The 7069-nt window shown below is 40.5% G+C and overlaps 1 protein-coding gene across 1 annotated transcript in view; it reads right to left on the bottom strand.

The window, feature by feature from the left end:
• The window catches only part of PRKG1 (protein kinase cGMP-dependent 1), a 1384334-nt gene that overhangs the window by 1371821 nt on the left and 5444 nt on the right, over positions 1-7069 (bottom strand). The window lies entirely within an intron of this gene.

Raw genomic sequence — 7069 nt, 5'->3', positions numbered from 1 at the left:
TTTTAAAAAAAGAAAAGAAAAACGTCCTTACTAATTGTTCAGTGGCATTAATTACATTCAAAATAGTCTGTTAATATTTTTTGTCTCCTCTTTTTTCACCTTTCTAAGACTACAGTTTCCCTGTCCCCTTATTTTCTCTTTGTTTTTAAGAAATGGTTGGGATCTGATCCCACCATACCGAGGCAAAACACTAAGGGGTTACAACAGAACAGCAAGGGGAACAGAGCAACGAAGTCCCCAGGGAATTCCAAAATTAGATTTGGGGCACAGGGCTAAGAGCCTTATCAGACTCAACCGGAAAATACTCCTAAAGGCCAGCAGTCCTTGAACTAACTACAAGCTTTTCTTTCTTATTGTGTTTTGTTTTGTTGTCATTGGCTTGTTGGTATTGATCTTTTGTTTTATTTTGTTGCTTGGTTTTGCTCTGTCTTGTTTTTGTACATGTTATTATCCACAGGTCTGTCTAAATAAGATAGTCTGGATGAACAATCTGGAGGAGAAAACAACGGGACTGACAGTTCTGCGGGGGGACATAGGGGAAGGGTAGGTGGAGGGAAAGAAAGTAGTGTTAACAAACCCATGGACCAGGGAACAACAAGTGATCCAAATCAGTGATGAGGAGGGTGTTGGAGGCCTGGTAGGGTGTGACCAAGGGTAATATACCCGAGAGGAATTACTGAAACCCAAATGAAGTCTGAACATGATAGTGGAACAAGAGGAAAGTCAAAGGAAATAGAGGAAAGAGCTAGGAGACAAAGGGCATTTATAGAGGTCTATATATGAGGATGTGGAAATAAATCTATGTGCATATATGCATAGGTTTAATATTAAGGTAGCAGATGCACATTGGGCCCCCACTCAAGTACTCCCGCAATGCAAGAATATTTTGTTCTATTAAACAGGCATTTCATGATGCTCACCTTCCCGACACAATTGCTGAAGACAAAGCAGTGCATAAGCAAATGTGGTGAAGAAAGCTGATGGCGCCTGGCTATCAAAAGATACAGCGTCTGGGGTCTTAAAGGCTTGAAGGTAAACAAGTGGCCATCTAGCTCAGAAGCAACAAAGCCCACATGGAAGAAGCACACCATCCTGTGTGATCATGAGGTGTGGAAGGGATCAGGTACCAGGCATCAAAGAACAAAAAATCATATTGTGAATAAGGGGGAGTGTGGACTGAAGACCCAAAGCCCATCTGTAGGTAATTGGGCATCCCATTATGGAAGGGTCATGGGGAGGAGACGAGTCAGTCAGGGTGCAGTGTAGCAACAATGAAACATACAACTTTCCTCTAGTTCCTAAGTGCTTCGTTCCCCACCCCACCCCCACCCCCCACTACCATGATCCCAATTCTTCCTTACAAATCTGGCTATACCAGAAGATGTACACTGGAACTGATAGGAACTAGAAACACAGGGAATCCAGGACAGATGATCCCTTCAGGACCAGTGGTGAGAGTGTCGATACCGGGAGGGTGGAGTGGAAAGGAGGAACCAATTACAAGGATCTACACATAACCTCCTGCCTGGGAGATGGATAACAGAAAAGTGGGTGAAGGGAGACATCGGACAGTGTAAGATATAATAATAATAATAATTTATAAATTATCAAGGGTTCATTAGGGAGAGGGGAGCGGGGAGGCAGGGGGAAAAATGAGGAGATGATGTCAGGGGCTTAAGTAGAAGCAGATGTTTTGAGAATGATGAGGGCAGTGAATGTACAAATGTGCTTTACACAATTGATGTATGTATGGAATGTAATAAGAGTTGTATGAGCCCCTAATAAAATAATTTTTTTTAAAAAATAAATGGTTGGCCCTTTCATCTTAAACTGGTTTTTAAGAAAGATAGTCATCTAACGAGTAACAACCTTCATTGTAGGCGCCATTCTCTTTCAGTAAAAGGTGATGAAGACAGATTCAGTTGGGGTTTCCAGTGTGTCTCCAAGTGGCAGTCTGCGGGTGTCCCCTGCTGTTTACTATTCCTAGTTTATCTGGGATTTTTTTAAACAGGAATTTTGAGACCTGTTCCTTATTTTTCTCCCATTCTATCTAGGACCAACCCCTATCCTCTCTACCTCACACCAACCCTTAGAACAGCCAGTGGTGGTAGCCGGGCACTATCTAATTCTCCCGGACTTCGAGATGAGTGTCTTGTGGCTCTTGTAGACTTGTTTCTTCTCTGTGCTCTGCCTGCTTCTTTATGCTTTGTTCCTGGTGAATCCGCACCCGCAGCTGTATCTTTAATGGCGGCATGAAAACTTTCAGGACTCAAAACATGACTCAGTTCACTAGGATGTATATCATAATTTTTGTGCACTAGGATATGCTGATTGAAAAGTTTGGGTTGGTCCCTAGGGAAAAATCACTATTCTGGGAGACTTGAGAGATGAAGATTCTAGATGAGAGTTTTGAATTTGGCTCTGCCATTAATTCATAAGATAACAACAGTTTAGGCAGTTTGATGTATCCCTCACTACTGAAAATGGTTTTTCTAATATGAGTGACCACTAAGGTCATTGCTGAATGCTAGAATTCCCTTTAGCATTGAAAATGTAATGTTGGAAAAAAGACAAGTCTAGTGGGAATTTGTCAATTTATAACGTTTAATGAGGTATGTGGGTTTTTTCATTACAGGAGAATTCAATGTCAAGTCCTTTTATAATGAAGTATTTATTAACAGAAAATTAACTGTTTCAGTAAGGAGTCAGAGTTGAAGCTCCAGTGTTGGATATTATTAACAACTGAAGAAGGGTCAGGAAAAAAATCATACCACTTTCATTAAATTATCATATACTTAATTCATAAGGCTCATCAATTAAAATGTTTTAAAATGATAAAATCCTTTAATTAGTCAATTAACATTCAAAGAGATTCTAAATCCAATCTTGTGGCAGTTCCATAATCTCCTGTCAACCTGAGTGAAGGGGTGGAGCCCCTGGATCAGATGGCAGCCAATGGTGCCTCTGTGTGGGCATGGCTTTGTCCTAAGCATTCTGGGAACTCCTCTCTTCCTCCTTGGAGGCAGGGTACACTCTCTACTTCACATTCCTGCTGACAAGCCACATGGAGCTATGCTGACAAATTCAGAGCCTTGGAGCTGAAGGAGCCACATGGAGACCCATGCCAGCACTGAGATGCTTCCACTGCCACTGGATCCACAAGACTTTCCACCCACTCACCTGTGATCTTCCTGCATTCGGCTTTACTGCATGTGTTGTGTGGGTCTGAGGAGGAATCTATAAACTGTTATCAGACATATGGGCTAATATCAGATGTATGGACTTGATCTGGACTGGGCTGGGATGTTTTCTTAATATACAATTACTCTTTATATAGAGCTCTTTCTTATACATATGAGTATCTATGAATTTGTTGCTCTAGTCTACCTACACTAACACAAACAGTGTGCTGATAATGTTTAACAGGCCTCTGAGGGTAGAGGGGACCCCACGGGGACTCAATTCAAATAAAACATACAGTAACACTATAAGCAGAATTGAGAAGGCCAAAAATGTGTTCTCTTGAGCTAGTAGGACTTTACACCAGCACACTTAGCACGCGATAAAATTAAATTCACACACACACATACACAACCACAGACATCCAGCATATAGTCATATATTTATGTTTGCCCATAATCTACACACAGTATATAAACAGATACACTGATACATGTGATACAGCATATCACAATCTCCCCCTCAAAGAACAGTATGGACTATTTATGGAGACATTTTCAGCTTTACAAATATTATAAACTTAAAATTTTGTAAGTGTCTTCAACATTATATTTTTATAGTAGAAAATAAACGATCAGTATCACACACTAACTATTTGGGACTAATGTCACAGAATGTATCCACTCAATATGCATTCAAGAAATAGTAATGATGTATTTTAAATTTTACTAGGCATTAAAGAAAAATTTAAAAATCCTCTGGGCAGTTCTGCTGAGTCCTGTGATTCAGAATTACTCTGACCACATTGGGTGAGTCACTGTAATTTTTTTTTTTATTTCACCTTGTTTTATTCTTTAACTTAATTATTTATTAATTTTAAAGAATGAAATTCAGCAAGCATCTATTATTAACTATAATATACAATTAAATAATTTACTACACATAACCTTGTTAATTTATTGTTGATAATTAACTGTTAATATGGTTATTTGCTTTAGCATTGAGATAAATGCCAAATATTTTTTGTTGTTTGTAATTTTTACATTAATTGGATTTCAACCTCGATGAGGCAATAAAATATGGATTTGGTTATATTCACATATGCTAAACAATGTACCTTGTACACAGGACAGAACAAATTTCAATCATATTTTTAACCTCCCTCGTCACTTTCTGCTTTGGAGGTACAGCCAGAATATTTCTTAGAAGGAAGGACGACGACTTTGGACATGTTTGTCGGGAGGGGTCAGTCCCTGGAAAAGGATGTCATGTCTGGTAGAGGTGAGCCCTGAAGAGGAGGTGCTCAGCGAGGTGGACCGACACCGTGGCTGCGACAATGGGCTCACAAGGAAGGATTGTGTTTTGTGCTGCGGTGCACAGAGCTACAATCCGTCAGAGACAGCTCAGTGGCACCGTGGAACAAACTCAATATAAAAAGGATGCTGCTTGGTCATGGAGGCTATGGGCTCGACTGCCAACTGAAAGATCGGTGCTACAAACCACTCGCTGTTCCAGGAGAAAAAGACGTAGCAGCCTCCTTCCATAGAGATTGCCAGCCTGGGCCACCCTCTGTGCGGCTCAACTCAGTCCTAGGACTTGGAATTATTTATAAGCGGATCAATGTAAATGGTATATTGATTGGATTTAAACCTAGATGAGGTAAAACAAGAGGAGCTGATACCAAGGGCTCCAGTGGAAAGAATGTTTTGAGAATGATGATGGCAACAAATGTACAGGATGTGCTTGACACAATGGATGGATGCATGGATTGTGATGAGAGTTATGCGAGCCCGCAATAAATGATTTTTAAAAAAACCTAGATGATGTAGGATGGGTTTCAATTATAGTCACATATAAAAAGTGGTGTGAACATGTTTAAAATAAAACCAACATAGTGTTCTTTTCATGTCTGCAATTCATCAATAAGGTTTATGTGGTTGAGTAATTCAGGAAAAGGCTAAGCATTCGAAAAATAAATTTACTTTTAAAAGAACAATAAATAAAACAGGGAGATTTGTTCTTTATATGGCCAATTTTGGGGTTTAAAGAGAATCTATTTAAAGGATATTTCCTGGGAAATATTTTCTGAAAATATCAGCATTTTGCATTAAACAAGTGTCTCGAGATTGTTTATTTTTCAATCCAAATAGCTAATGAAGAATTATTTTTAAACCATTAGAAAGTTCAACTTGGAGGATATCCAAAACATCTGCAGACACTGATCGAAAGATTTAGAGATATTTTGAGCAAGATCTCTGCACTCCATATTTGCTGTTCTATAAGTTTTGCAAATGAAATAGACCCTGCAGGGGTTACCGATATCAAAGAAGAGAGGGAAAACAGAGGACCCAAGGAGACACACAACACAGGCAGGTCCAAGAACAGTGGAAAGGAGATGAAAAACAGCACCAGGTCAAAATGGAAAGCAGTTGTTCCAATCAGGAGCAACAAATACTGTTTGCAGTACACTGGCTCTGGGATGGAAGCCCGGTGACATACGGAGGTGTCCAGTGCTTTGCTAACTAGAAAGTCCACAGTTCACACCTCCCAGCCACTCTGCTCCCATAAAGATTTACGGCCTCGGAAACGCCCAGGGGCGGTTCAACGTGTGCTACAGGCACAAGGCTGAGTCAGAACTGACTTGATGGCAGTGTGCCTGTGTCTGGGTTTTTGCTCCGGGAGACCACACCAGGGAATGTGGTCAAGCACAAGCATTTGACAACTGTGGTCTGTGATAACAAAACGAAAGGTGAACTTCCACTCTACAAGAAATTGCTTTGGATCAACTTAGGAGTATTTCGGAATAACAATTTCAGTAAGACGTAAAAAGAATTCTCATGGTATAATGGGGTAAGGGTTGGGGTGCTAACTTTGAGGTCACGAGATCAAGCCACCATCCCCTTCATTGGAGAAAGATGAGGCTGTCTACTCCCATAAAGTCTCAGACACCCTCAGAAGCAGTTACTTGATCCTATAGAGCCACTATGCGTTAGCAGTGGGTTGGGTTTGGGTATAAGAAATAAAATTATAAACCGAATAAAGCAGAAGTTTGGCGGGTGAGTGTGTGTGTGTGTGTGTGTGTGTGTGTGTGTCTTTTCTCCCAGGACCCAATTTTATAGCACGCCAACAGAGCACAAGTCAAGGTCAGTATTTCTTTCTGACAATTCCTAAACTTAGGCGCTTTCACTTTTGTGAAGCAGGATATACTACCCCTGGTTTATCTCAGAACTCACAGCAGTGTCCAAGCGCTACAAGAAACCTAGATAACACAGTCCCGAACACTGATAAGCAAATTCTCAGAGGCAAATGAAAATAATTATTCATACCCTGAACAATGATGAAATCACCTGAGTATCTTATCAAAAGCAAGGCTTTTTTCACGCACTCTCAGACTCTTCTTCTGCCTGGTCTGGGAGGGCACAGTGTAGGGAGCAAGCCCATGGTCAGGAAGGAGGAAGGAGGACAGACATTTTTTTCCCATGTCTGTTAAAAATAGTTTCATGAGGGCCCATTAAATTCTTAACGGATAGTGATCGAAAGTGAAGCTGGCAACCTATCTATGAATCAGTCAAATGGGTAACCTATAAAAGTAGGTGGGAAAAGGAACCAATCCCAAAGCAAAGGAGCGTGTTTGAATTAGCACATGTGGACAGATGATAAGCCGAGGATACCAACCCACTAACTCTGATCTAAATATATTTATATATTTTTTTTAATATCTGAATTTTCATTTTGGTCCCGTTTCTCAGACCCTTTTAAAAAGACTTCGACTTGTTTTTCTCAGCATGAAACTCAGGGCAGTAGCCGCCTTGTGTAGCTTTCACTGAAAATACGTGCAGTGTTTATGTCCAGAAGCTGTCCTCCGCGAACCATGTGTGGCAAGATAGTA

This window comes from Echinops telfairi, unplaced genomic scaffold, assembly GCF_000313985.2.
Source record: "Echinops telfairi isolate 266 unplaced genomic scaffold, ASM31398v2 ScPeMD7_70;HRSCAF=299, whole genome shotgun sequence".
NCBI classification, from domain to species: domain Eukaryota; kingdom Metazoa; phylum Chordata; class Mammalia; order Afrosoricida; family Tenrecidae; genus Echinops; species Echinops telfairi.
Note: the sequence above shows the minus strand (reverse complement) of the source record. Positions and strands in the feature narration are given on the sequence as shown.